This window comes from Panthera onca, chromosome E2, assembly GCF_046562875.1.
Source record: "Panthera onca isolate mPanOnc1 chromosome E2, mPanOnc1 haplotype 2, whole genome shotgun sequence".
NCBI classification, from domain to species: Eukaryota; Metazoa; Chordata; class Mammalia; order Carnivora; family Felidae; genus Panthera; species Panthera onca.
Window position 1 is genome coordinate 44,218,766 of NC_138353.1, and position 14,861 is coordinate 44,233,626.

General features: G+C 37.4%; 1 protein-coding gene across 1 annotated transcript in view; it reads left to right on the plus strand.

Annotated features, from left to right (window-relative positions):
- SNTB2 (syntrophin beta 2) overlaps nucleotides 1–14,861 on the plus strand; it is a 107,412-nt gene that overhangs the window by 23,990 nt on the left and 68,561 nt on the right. The gene's annotated exons all lie outside the window — the stretch shown is intronic.

Genomic DNA, 14,861 nt, shown 5'->3' on the forward strand with positions numbered 1-14,861 from the left:
ACCCAGGCACCCCAATATCTGGCATATTTTTAAAAAATTAATACTACTACTGTTAAGAGAATGGGTAGCAATTATAATAGCTAACATTTATTGAGCAATTACAGTGTTCCAGATACTGTTCTAAGTGCTTTGCCTCATTTAACTAATTAGCATAACAACTCCATGAAGGAGGGACTGTTTTCCCTTATTTTAAGGGTAAGTAACTTGAAGTATTGAGATATGCCCAAGTATGAATAGCTAGCAAGTAGAGAAGGTGTGATAGGAACCCAGGCTATCTGGCTCCAGAGCCTACAGTTTTACTAATTATGATCAAAATTCATTCCAAATGTTGATTCTTACATAACTAGGAAAATGTACAACTTTAGAGGACAAACCCTAAAAGTTTAGCAAGATAGTTATATACACAGATATACACAGCAAAATTCTGGAGATCTCTATTTTGTAATTTCCTCAGTTTTTGGTAAATTTGACATTGTCATTAATTAAAAAAAAATTTTTTTAATGTTTATTTATTTTAGAGACAGAGAAACAGAGCACAAGCCAGGGGCGGGGCGGGGGAGGGCCCGAGACAGAATTTGAAGCAGGCTGCAGGCTCTGAGCCATCAGCACAGAGCCCGATGCAGGGCTTGAACCCATGAACCATGAGATCATGACCTGAGCCGAAGTTGAACACTCAATCAACTGAGCCACCCAGGTGCCCCATTATTTAATTTTTAAAAATAACTTTGTCACAACATAATTGAGTATTTTAAAAAATGCAATCAATAGGAAAGTGTATAAATTAAAGATTCCCCTTTCCCCAGATTTCTTCTGTTTATAGTTTATTTTGGATCATTTTATAAGGTAAGAGAATATATTATTATATTCTTATAGATGTACCTACATGATTTATTATAATAGTGATAAGCAGTTTGTGTTCTCACGATGATCATTTAGGGAAGTTTCACAGAGCCATCTCATCTACTATATTATGTACTTCTGTGATATTAAAATGTTTACAGGGTGACCAATTACTTTTGTGATTCAAAAAAAAGGGGGGAGATGAAATTGTTGTAAAGTAATGAAAGGAAAAAGGAAATCTTATATTTATTGGATTGAGGCTTAGGGCAAAATTCCATAGTACTTTTGGGCATGTACTTAAAAAAACTTGTTTTGTGTGTATATATTTAAGGCTGCTTAATTAACCATTATAAATGTCAAGATTCTAATGCTATTTAATCATTCTTTAACTATTCTTCAGTATAAACTTGAAATAAAAAAGAAGCAAGTTATATTGAAAAGGTTTTCCCATGTGGCCTCTGTTGTTGCGGTTTGTTTTACTTGGATTTGTGGATTAAGGCTAAAGCTAAATTTGGGATAACCTGTGCAGGTATCTTTGGAGTGCACAGAGACAATCCCTTTACCTGATTATATGTTATTACTTGAGGGCAGGAACACTGTAGTATGTGTCTTATAATGTCCTGCTCACAACTCATGTGACATGTTTGATGCATGATTAAAATCTATTTGTGGACTTTCTTTAACTCACTTCTTTTATTTTTAAAATTTAATTTTTTATTAGAGAGAGAGAGAGAAAAAAAAAACTAGCAGGGGAGGGGCAGAGGGGAAGTGAGAAGAGAATCTTAAGCAGGCTTCATGTTCACCTCAGTGCCAAACCCCACTCAGGGCTGGATCCCATGACCCTGGGAGCCAAAATCAAGAGTCAGATCTTAACTGACTGAGCCACCCAGACATACCTAACTTAATTCTTATAAAATATACATTTATGCATTATCTGAGGAAGTTTGTGATCTGTGTTTTTGTAGTGATCTCAGACTCTGCTTTGAAAGAAAATTCTTTTGTAGTTTTTAGAGCCCTTCTTTCCTTTTGTACACTTGCCTTCGTAGCTCTTTAAGGAGGAATAATCCTTAACAGCCAGGACTACTTTTCATGGTGGCTGATAACCCTTAACCAATCTTTCTTTCTTTCTTTCTTTCTTTCTTTCTTTCTTTCTTTCTTTCTTTCTATTTAATGTTTTTTTTTTAATTTTTTTTTTTTTTAAACTTTTTATTTATTTATTTATTTTTGGGACAGAGAGAGACAGAGCATGAACGGGGGAGGGGCAGAGAGAGAGGGAGACACAGAATCGGAAACAGGCTCCAGGCTCCGAGCCATCAGCCCAGAGCCTGATGCGGGGCTCGAACTCACGGACCGCGAGATCGTGACCTGGCTGAAGTCGGACGCTTAACCGACTACGCCACCCAGGCGCCCCTTTTTAATTTTTTTTAATGTTTATTCATTTTGAAAGACAGAGAGAGAGCACAAGCAGGGTTGGGGCGGAGAGAGAGGGGGACACAGAATCTGAAGCAGGCTCCAGGCTCTGAGCTGTCAGCACAGAGCCCGACGTGGGGCTCGAACTCACAAACCACGAGATCATGACCTGAGCTGAAGTCAGACGCTCAACCGATGGAGCCGCCCAGGCACCCCTAATGTTTATTTATTTGTTTTTGAGAGAGAGAGAGAGAGTGAGTGCAAATCAAGGGAGGGGCAGAGAGAGAGGAAGACACAGAATGCGAAGCAGGCTCCAGGCTCCGAGCTGTCAGCATAGAGCCCCACACAGGGCCCTAATCCACAAGCTGTGAGATCATGACCTGAGCTGAAGTCAGATGCTTAACTGACTGAACCACCCAGGCGCCCCTAACCAATCTTTCTTTTTTTTTTTTTTTTAACCAGGGGAAAGCGCGAACGCAGTCCCTAGCCAATCTTTCAATAGCAGATCACTGCTTTCCACCTTGAAGCCTCTACTCTAGCCTTTCCTACCTACTTACATTTCTCTGAATGTTTCGTGTTCCTTCTTGCCTCTATGCTGTAACCCCAGCCATGATCACTCATTTCTACCCTGTCTGCCTGAGGCACTTCTGCTTATCTTTCAGAGATCCAAGTGTCCTATGTGAAACCTTTCCTGACTGGCCCCATCCTATCTTCTGTCTTCAAAGTAAAGTATTCTTTTAGGTTACCTTTTTTACTTTGTATAATAGATTTTATATATATTTCTATAATCATGCTTAATTATTTGTTCAGTGGTAAAATATAAGAGTACTAACTAGTTATGTGCTTGGTCTTTCTTTCCATCTTTGCTATTTAATGGCAGAGTGGCATGTTGTTTTGTTTTGTTTTGTTTTACCTTCTCTAAGATGTTGGTTTCCATTTGTAAAGTGGGGGTAATGTGACCCCAACTTGTTGTGAGATTAAATGAGATTATACACATAAAACACGTAACTCTTTTTGGCACATACAACACAGATGAGTAGTGAGGATGGTGATTGTGTAATTATGTCTTCTATTGTATTTTGAGCTTCTTGAAGACATGGAATGTCATGTTTCATCTTATGTTTCCCAGTATTTTGCCTCTAATAGGTTTGATCTATAAATGCTGATTCAGTGAGAAACTTAACACCATGAGAGCTTTATATCTATTTTCTTTTATGTTCCTACTTATGTACTTCTTGTCTTCTTCCTTATTCCAATAGGCTATACTATGAGAAATACTATTATTTTAAGATTTTTGTACAGTGTGTTGTGCCTTCAGCACAAATAAAACTCAAAAAATATCGATTTTAACCCTTAGTAAGAATTACTTACCAATAATTATAAATTCAAATATGCTTCAGAGGCCTTGGGTGGCTCAGTTAAGCGTCTGACTTCGCTCAGGTCATTATCTCGAGGTTCAGGAGTTTGAGCCCCACATCAGGCTCTCTGCTGACAGCTCAGAGCCTGGAGCCTGCTTTGGATTCTGTATCTCCCTCTCTCTTTGCCCCTCCCCCACTCACACTCTCCATCTCTCACTCTCAAAAAAATAAACATTAAAAAATTTTTAAAAAATAAATTCAAATATGCTGTGTTCAGGGTTAGAATAGGATTTCATGACCTAAGGGTCTCAGGAGTTCAGTATTTTACCACAGTTTTGGATCTATGAAGTGCATTTTAAGTTCTTGTAGAGTGAGGGTTATTTTATGTGAGAACAAGGAGCCACATTATTGTCTCTTGGGGAGGGTGCAGATTATTGAGAAAGAAGACAAGAGAAAAGTAACTGGACACTTGTAATTTTGCATGAGGCTGGGGAGCCCGACATATGTGTTGTCAGAGATTTCCAGGTTATTTTTTTTTATTTAAAAACGAGTTAGTTAACATACAGCGTAATGTTAGTTTCAGGTATACAAAATAGTTATTCAACCCCTCCATACATCACCTGTGCTCCGCACAAGTGCCCTCCTTAATCCCCATCCCCTGTTTAACCCATCCCCCCACCCACCTCCGCTCTGCTAACCATCAGTTTGTTCTCTATAGTTAAGAGTCTGTTTCTTGGTTTGCCTCTCTCTTTTCCCTTTGCTTGTTTATTTTCTTTCTTAAATTCCACATATGAGTGAAATCATATGGTATTTCTCTTTCACTGACTTATTTCGCTTAGCATAATACTGTAGCTCCATCCATGTTGTTGCAAATGGCAAAATTTCATTCTTTTTTTATGGCTGAGTAATATTGTAGTGTGTGTGTGTGTGTGTGTGTGTGTGTGTGTGTGTGTGTGTGTAACACGTCTTCTTTATCCATTAATCAATCAATGGACCCTTGGCTGTTTCTCGAATTTGGCTCTTGTAACTAATGCTGCTATAGACATCAGGGTGCATATATCCTTTGAGTTAGTATTTTTGTATTCTTCCAGTTCTTATTTTTAACCCACATAAAAAAGGGAGACATTTCCTATTAAAGATCCCATTATGGTTCATATGTGTATGCTTTCCTACTCATTCTAGGCATCCTCTTTGCATTATTGCTGAGATAATATTTCACACTTTTGTACTTTTGGGATTTCTACCAACAGAAAATAAAAATATAATTGTAAAATTAGAGCACTGAGGCATTTTTAAAAATTAGTATGTATGGTATCAAAACATTTTATCCAGTCACTGAACATTTCAGCAGAATAATCCAAGTTTAAGAATTATTCAATTTTGTCTTCTTTTAAGAGGCTTGTATTCCACTTAAATTTTCAGCTTTATTTTGCTCTATGTCCTTTGTGTGATGTGATGGGCTTATACATTCAAGAACACAGGTACTGAGAGGACCCTTTTTTTCTCAGAGCCCTAGTCTCCTTTGTGAACTTTATCTCCTTAGCTCTCACAGTTCTCTGATGTGTATAGGTCAGACTCAGAAAGGCACTGCGGTCATTGTTCTGAATTCCCATCACATGTAATCCATTATGCTCTATGATAATGCCCTTGGGAGGAGGTCTTAGCCAGGTTTGTTCACTATTCATTTAATAAACACCGAGCATCTGCATTTTGCCAGATACCATGCTAACTTCTGAACCTGGTGGAAATGATTGTCAAGTTCTGCATTAGGTAATAACAGTAATTTCTCAAATTTGTGTGGCTTTTATAATTTCTGAAATCATTTTCCATACTTTAATTTACTTAATCTTCACAATGACCCCTTAAGGATAGGCTTTACAGGGGCGCCTGGGTGGCTTAGTCGGCTAAGCGTCCGACTTTGGCTCAGGTCATGATCTCACGGTCCGTGAGTTCGAGCCCCGCGTCTGGCTCTGTGCTGACAGCTCAGAGCCTGGTGCCCATTTCAGATTCTGTGTCTCCCTCTCTCTCTGCCCCTCCCCTGTTCATGCTCTGTCTCTCTCTGTCTCAAAAATAAATGAACGTTAAAAGAAAAAAAGGATAGGTTTTACATATAAAGAAACTGAAATCTAAAGAAACGTCATTAAGACACTTACGGAGATATAGGTTCTAAAGGGATGGTCACAGGGAAGCACAATATTTTCCAAAAAGGAATAGCTTTCTTTTGAAAACTTGTATTCTTTTTTGTTAATGTTTGTTTATTTTTGAGAGAGAGAGAGAGAGCACGCACAAGCAGGGGAGGGGCAGAGAGAGAGGGAGAGAGAGAATCCCAAACAGCCTTGTCTGCGCTATCAGCACAGAGCCCAACATGGGGCTTGAACTCACAAACTGTGAGATCATGACCTGAGCCGAAATCAAGAGCTGGATGCTTTTAACCAACTGAGCCACCCAGGTGCCCCTGAAAAATTGTATTCTTACCTCATGATTTTTATTTAGTTTTCACTTGGCTGGGGCTACTGTGCCACTATTCTAACTACCCTCTCCCCTGCCATTGCTGCCATGGTCATGACAAGGAAGGAGACAGTGTCTGTGACTCTTCCAGCCCCACTGTGCTTCTGATGGCTCAGAAAGCACCATGTGTTTCAGAGTGGGTGTACTAGTGAGTTAAACATTGATCTCTGATTATTTTTTTTAAAGTCTTATGTCTCATATAGAAAAGGTGAATTATAACAAGGTGAAAGGACTCTGGCTGAGTCTTTAAAATAAATTAACGGTAAAGTAGTAGTAATAAAATTACTTTTCTGCAAGATTGTTAGCCAGCTAGTTATGATTTTACACTATCTAAAAAACCAGAGGCGCCTGGATGGCTCAGTTGGTTGCATGTCCAACTTCAGCTCAGTCATGATCTCCCAGTTCGTGAGTTCGAGCGCCCAAATGGGCTTGCTGCTCTCAGCACAGAACCTGCTTCAGATCTTTTGTTGCCTTCTCTCTCTGCTCCTCCCCCACGTGCGCTTTCTCTCTCTTTTTTTTATGTGCACTCTCTCGTAAAAAAAACAAACATTAAACAAAAATTAAAAAAAAATAAAAATAAGAAGATAAAAAAGCAAACTGAAAGCTGAGGATATATTCGGGAAAAGATGACATGGGTTTTTAGCCATGGCTTTGCCACAGATTGTATGTCTTTGAAGAAGTTTTCTTTTTTCTCAGCCTCATTTTTCTAGGGCTTTAGTTTAATTCAACTAATTACAATTAATTTTAATTTTAGTTTAAAAATGAACAGGTTGGACTGAATTATCACTAAGGTGTCTGCTAGCCCTACAATTTGTAAGTTATCTATTTTTAGATTACTATTTGTCCCCAAGACACTGGACGAATGTGAGCGAGTGAGTAAGAAAGAGAGAGAGAGAGAAGGGGGCCAAACATAATACACTTGAAATTGATAGCTATTTCATTAATCTCTAAGTATAGTAATTTATTTAGGCTATATTGAGTGTACCTCTGTAATTCATGTGTGCTTACACTGGTGAATCTTTCTTCTTTCCTGGCATAATCTCCAGGAGAGAGAGAGAGAGGAGGATTTAGCATGCATAAAGATAAATATAATCTCAAGATAAGCCCTCTTACTGATTATAGGAACCTAGTATTAACACAGATTGACTGTCAGTTGCAAGGGCAAACCCTCAAATGTCCAAAGCTGCTCTATAATAGTACCTTAATGGAATTTTGGAATTAAATATAGATGCCTTTAGAATGACGGTATTTTTTGCTTTTGTCATTATTCTCACACCTCAAATTTACTCTGGCTCATTAAGAATGAAGTAAAAGTGGGTGGGGGGAATGGGAAAATGTTGATCAAAGGCTACAAACTTCCAACTATAAGGTGAATAAGTTCTGGGGATTCAGCATGGGGACTATAGTTAACAATACTGTGTTACATACACTTGAAAGGTGCTGTGAGAGTAGATCTTAAATTTTCTCACCACACAAAAAAATTCTAATTATGTAAGATGATAGATTTGCTAACTAACCCTATGTGGTATTCAGTTTCAAATCATTTAAGTCATTTTGTAGAATGTCAATTTCAATTTGTCTGGTTTTATCATGAATAGACTGAGCTTACTAGTTGTTTATAGCAAGAATGCCACAGAGGTGATACTTCCTTTTCAGTGTATATGAGAACATAGGGCCCATGACATCAATATGTCTCAATACCAGTGTTGTAAATTTTGATTACTGTCAGGTTTCTCCACATAATGTTACATTTTCCCCTTTGTAATTAACAGATATCTTGGGGGAGATTAATTGAAACTGCAAATATCCTGTTACTCTTTAAACTTTCACCCTTTACTCTTTAAACTTTTCAGTAATTTTAGCATTCATCAACGGGTCATGCCTGTCACAATTATTATTATAGTGGTCTAATGATGATTTTCTATTTCTCTCATTCTTTTACACTTATTAATTGGAATTGTTCTCTAGGAGCTGTCCCTTCTCCCCCCCCCCCCATTTATTTATTTGTTCAATTATTTATATCAATATGGACTCATGGCTATTTTCTTTATTTTATAGGTTATAATTCCATGCCACTATGATTTATTTTGATGCTCAAGTGTTCCAGCTTTTGTTTTCATTACTTTTTAATTTAAAAAATTAGTAAAAAATTATCAGTGAATCCATTTGTTTGATGTGGACTGAGTAATGGACTGCACTTCAGCTCAGCGTTCACCAGTTGATTCCTATGAACTCTGACAATTCTCAGGCTACTAAAACTGACTCCTTAGCTGTTTGTTACATAAGAATGAGGGGGAAGAGAACATGAACACATCTTTGTCTCTTCTCCTCTTCCTGAACTCAGTTAATTCTGCCAATTTGGTCAGAAAATCCCTAATGACAACAAAAGCTTGGCAGTTACGAATAGCAGTTCTTTTGTACAATAAAAAAAATTACCAAGTGTTTAAAGATATGGAAACTTGGATGGCATTCTCCTTCCCCACTGGTAACTCTGACTGGATGTGCAGGATGGAGTGCTTGCTGACCCCTTGAACACAGCTATTGTGCTTGCTTAATATTGTGTTTCCGTCTATAGTTATCACTTAGGTGCTGATCTAAACAAACCATCCGGTGTGTCCAGCTAGTCCAGGACACATCCACTTAGCAACAAAAATAAGGATAAGGATTTCCTTGAAGCTTAAACAGCTAAAAAAAATTTTTTTTGGTCTAATGGGAAAATGTTACTGTATTAGCATTTTTATTAAGTATTTTTCAATTGTTTTATTTGCTTTTGTTATATCCAATTGTATATAACATTTTATTTCTATTTCTCTTATAGCATTTATCACATTTTGTCTTTTATAATTTCTACTTTATTAGTTGGTCTTTTTGAGGGTACGTGTTTTCTTTTTCCTTCTCAACTACACAACATGAGGACAGAATATATATATATCAGACATTGTAAATATCCCATATGCTTAATACATAAGAGAGAGTTCTTTGTTGATGAAAGAGGGAAACATAGTTTTTAAGAGTAAGAAATTATTTCTTATCATTTATGTTAGGAATAGATGAAAGCCTGAGTTTATTGAGGAAAGGATTTTCTTGTAAAGGAATTTTTTAATCCATTACTGACCTCTCGTAATAGGATTAAATTTTTATGTCACTGCGAGAACTGTGTATCCATAAGCCATGTGTTTAAGTAAATAATAGTTTATTAAGGAGAGTTTTGTTCTAATGGCAGATTTGTTCAAATAGCAAATTTAGCTGAGGAGAACCTCAACAAAGATGATACATACAGAAGTTATGTGATAACCAATAGTATATGGAAGGAGTGACCCGGTCCCACATATCCAAAAGGCACCTAACAGTGTTGAGCAATAATCCTTTATCCAAATATTTGCAAAAACTTTATATCTATTAACAACCTTTACTTTTTTTTTTTTTTTTTTTTTTTTTTTTTTTTGTGAGAGACAGTGTGTGTGAGCAGGGGGCAGGGGCAGAGGGAAAGAGAGAGAGAATCCCAAGCAGGCTCCGCTCACAGAGCCCCACCTGGGGCTTGATCTCATGAACTGTGAGATCATGATCTGAGCTGAAATCTCGAGTCGGACGCTTAACTGACTGAGCCCTGCAACATTTTTTTTTTTTTTTTTTTAAGTAATCTCTCTATCCATCATGGGTCTTGAACTCACAGCCCTGAGATTAAGAGTTACATGCCTCATCAACTGAGCCAGCCAGACGACCCATTATTAGCAACACTTTTTAACTGGATTTTATTACTCATGCCATAAATACTTTTCATGATTCACCAGGACAGGGAAATTAGGACTACAAAAATATATCTATATTTGTGACAGAATTTCTCATACTTCATCTAACCACTATTTACAGCACATCTTCTGTGTGTTAGTGATCGCTGCTACGAACACTATTGATAATATTGCCAAATTTTGACTAATGGATAAAATTCATTTGTGCAGTAACTAAGCATGCAGATATTTTTTTAACATTTATTTATTTTTGAAAGGCAGAGACAGAGCATGAATGGGGGAGAGGCAGAGAGAGAGGCAGACACAGGAGCAGGCTCCAGGCTCCGATCTGTCAGCACAGAGCCCGATACGGGGCTCGAACTCATGGACTGCGAGATCATGACCTGAGCTGAAGTCGGCTGCTTCTGAGCCACCCAGGCGCCCTCTAAGCATGCATATTGTTATAATGATGTCATATGGAGTGGGGTACAACTTACTCTAAAGGGTTAGAAGCAAATGTAATGTCAAGCCAGGGTCACAGAAAGATTGTGTGCATACTAGAAAAACACATGGATTTTGCCTCATGAATGTGCGAGAGAATGTATTAGGGCCCTAAATAGTCCTGCACAAATTGCAACATAGCTCTGACAAGTGACTAGAAGGAAAAAGTAAAAGAACCACAGGTAGATAAACACTATAGAAGCGATGTATTGTAATTATGGTGGACTTTTATGGTGTCTTGAGTTTAATCCCTTCAGTGTACCTTGGTCAAGTGGAAGAGATGGGCAAAACAGAAACTGTGACACATGACAAGTACCATTACAGTGATAAGGGGAGTGTTACAGGAATATAAATGAAGAAGGCTATGTGCTGTCAAAATTGGTCTTTTTGTGAAAGGGGAGACAAAGAACAATTGCTGTTTTTCTGGAGATATCTTCACTACCATCTCCAGATTTTCATTAAATAATTAACATTAAAGTTGCATAATAATCCCATTCTGTAAATCATTTTTGTTCAACACCTACTATTTTCCAGGCTCTCAAACAGTTTACTTTTATTTTATTTTATTAGTTAATCTTATTTAATCCTCTCATTTACTCAGTAAAACTGGCATTAGGATTAATATTAGAGTTTTATAGATTAGAAATTGGAAAAATGAAATTATTTGTCCAAATCACAAAGTTTATAACTGGCAGAACTGAACTTCGAATCTGGTCAGTTCAAACTCAAATCTTAGACTCTATCTTACTATACTCCCTCCAAAGTATGTTGTAATAATTGCACGCACACGTACACACTAGTATTCAGTACCTACGACACTCAAGCACAGGCCTAGGTACCTTTCGTTCATTATCTCATTTAATACCTACAATAGCCCTTTAGGAATGGTATTTTATGTTTTATAAATGAGGAAACTGAGGCTCAGAGAGGTTAATTATGTGCTTCAAACGTCCCCAAAAGCAAATGTGATATCCAGACTTGAACTGAGAGTCATTTGACTTTAAAGTTTGATGCTCTGCTTTTATACTTTAATGATTTTATAAAAATGATGCAAAGGGCATCGATTATAGGTTAATGCAAGTGCATTATAGGGTGTGAGCTGTGGATCTAAGACAGTTCGATACTGATACTCCATTTTTTTCAGCATTTATTGAATAGTGACTTTTCTGCCACTATTGCCTAATTTCTGCTATTGAATCTATTTCTGAAATTACTTTTTTAATTCATTTTTATTAACTGGCAGCATGTGTTTTAAAGTAAACTTTAATAGAACACGTGTTTATTGTAAAAAGCTTAAACATTATAGGAACAGTTAACTTCAAAAATAGAAGTCCCCGGAGCACCTGGGTGGCTTAGTCGGTTAAACATCTGACTCTTGATTTTGGCTCAAATCATGATCTCACCTTGGTGAGATTGAGGCTTGTGTCCAGCTCCTCACTGGGCGTGGAGTCTACTTAAGCTATTCTCTCTCTCTCTCTCTCTCTCTCTCTCTCTCTCAAAAACAAAACAAAACAAAAATAGAAGTCCCTATAATTGCAGTGCAAATATAACTGCTATTAGCAAAGTGGCATATTTTCTTGATCACTGTATGGACATACTAACTATATAATTTTGGGGGGGATATAAAACTGAGAACTCGCTTTTGGCACTTGGAAACTCTGATACCCTTAGTCTGGTCCTTAGTTTTATAGTGTATGAGTCATTTTATGGTATTTTATAAAATATGGTAGGGTTCATTTTTTCCTCACAAAAAACTAGCCTCTATTTTAATATTTCAGCAGGAGACTAAGAAGCAGTATCAATTATTCCTAACCAGTCTCCTCCTTCTTATGCAGCTTACTTTTCAAATTGCCTCTGCTTCAATGAAAATGAAATTAAATGAAGTCCTATCTTTCTATTTTTTCTAATCCTGTTAGGTGGTCAAGACTTTTCTACTGTTGTCAGTTGTCCTCTCTCTCTGCTTTGTACGTTTTGAAGTAAGCAGAATGGTCTGAAACAGATTGGAAGGCTGTTTCTCATAAAGTGATACTTCTTTTTATTAGGAGAAAGAGAAGCACTAAAAGTGGAATTGACTCATAACAACAGAGATAGAACATAGAAAATAAATACAAATCTCAACACCAAAAGGAAAAGAGAAATATGTACTACACTTGATGTTAGCCAAAAGGCCGAGAAGCAATTAGAAAAAGAAAAATATGTAATTTGAAGTCATTTTTCAGATGCAGTGTTTCTCAGTTTTTGGATTAGTTATATATAGGATTTTAAACACACATACTTAATGTATGGCACTTTCCACAGGGAAGTTTGCTGGTAGCTCTCTTCCTTACAGAAACATTTAAAAATGCAAACCTAAGATGTTTAAAACTTTTTTTAATAAAAAGTTGAAAAGCTTGCATATTTTTTCCAGTTTGAGGAAACATTCTAAAGAAAATCACCTTTTAAATTCACTTAAAATATATTTACTTTATAAATGACCCACAGCTAATTTTACCATGTAAGATTAGTAGTTAAAGACTACCAAGGAGGGGCGCCTGGGTGGCGCAGTCGGTTAAGCGTCCGACTTCAGCCAGGTCACGATCTCGCGGTCCGTGAGTTCGAGCCCCGCGTCAGGCTCTGGGCTGATGGCTCGGAGCCTAGAGCCTGTTTCCGATTCTGTGTCTCCCTCTCTCTCTGCCCCTCCCGCGTTCATGCTCTGTCTCTCTCTGTCCCAAAAAAAAAAAAAAAAAAAAAAAGACTACCAAGGAGAAATTATACAGTAAAGAGTCCAAAGACCCAAATTATTTCAATCTAGCGTTTTGTTCTATGCTTGTACATATCAAAGTGTGAAAGCTAATACTTTTGTACAAAAGTAATAGATATCCATGTTAGAATTTGATTGAGGCCTAAAAACTATATCATTTTTTTTTTGCCAGTTTGCATAAGTGTATTATAAAAGGCTATACTTCAAAAATCCTGAAGTTTTAATTACTGGGAACAAATTTCAGAGCTACCTTGTTTCTGTCTTATTTAGACTCATCCCACTATTGCTCAGAGGTTCCAAAAGAAACTTGATTCTCCTTGTCTTTCTAAGAGTAATTTGAGATGCTTGAAAAGGATATATCCTATTTTTATTGACTTAGAAAGGGCTTGGATTGAATGGAGAAGGAAAGACGGGTAATGAAATGAATTGAAAATCACAGGACCAACATGAACTATAGTTACTTGTTTTAACTGGAAAATGTAGAAATTGTATCTTACAGGCACATGAACTGCTTCTGAGGACATGCTTGGGTTCTGTACTGGGAACTTTTCCCTCCTGGTGACTAGCAAGAAGGAATGAGTTAACTCCACAGGGTTAAATGATAAGGCAATAATGAGAAAATAAGTATGACTTTGGAAATGATGGTAAGCAAATCCAAAGTATTATAAATCAAATTTGTATTAGATCTGAGGTTCAGGTGATCATCTTGTTATTCCTCACTGTTACAGCCTCACAAATCATTCCTCCCATGTCTTCAGACAAAGAAAATATAAAGAGACATGAATTTCCTGCCTTTTTCTCTTTTATTTCTTTAATGTTTATTTTTTTTTGAAAAAGAGAGAGCACGAGTGGGGGAGGGGCAGAGAGAGAAGGAGACACAGAATCCCATGCAGGCTCTAGGCTCTGAGCTGTCAGCACAGAGCCGGACGTGGGGCTTGAATCCACGAACTGTGAGATCATGACCTGAGCCGAAGTCGGACACTCAACCGACTGAGTCACCCAGATGCCCTTATTTTTTAATTTAATTTTTGAAAATGTTTATTTATTTTTGAGAAAGAGGGGGAGGGACAGAGAGAGAGGGAGAGAGAGGATCCCAGGTAGGCTCTGCGCCATCAGCTCAGAGCCCGATGCGGGGCTCGAACCCGAGAACTGTGAGATCGTGACCTGAGCCGAAGTTGGATGTTTAACCAACTGAGACACCCAGGTGCCCCTCATATTTTCTTTATCCATTCATCTATCAATGGACATTTGGGTTGCTTCTATATCTTAGCTATTGTAAATAATGCTGCAGTAAAAATGGGGGTGCATATATCTTTTCAAATTAGTGTTTTTACTGTTTTAGTTTTCTTTGGTAAATAGTAGTGGAATTATTGGATCATACGGTATTCCTGTTTTTAAATTTTTGAGGAACCTCCATACTGTTTTCCACAGTGGCTATACTAATTTACATTACTTCCAGTAGTGCATGAGGGTTCCTTTTTCTGCACCGTCTCGCCAACACTTGTTATTTCTTGTCCTTTTGATTCTAGCCATTCTGATGAGTGTAAGGTGTTATCTCACTCTGGTTTTGATTTGCATTTTCCTGATGATAAGTGCTGTTGAGTATCTTATCATGTGGCTGTTGGCCATCTATATGTCTTCTTTGGAAAAATGTCTATTCAGGTCCTCTGCCCGTTTTTAATTGGATTATTTGGGGTGTGTGTGTGTGTGTGTGTGTGTGTGTGTGTGTGTGTGTGTTGAGTTTTGTAAGTTCTTTATATATCTCCTATATTAACC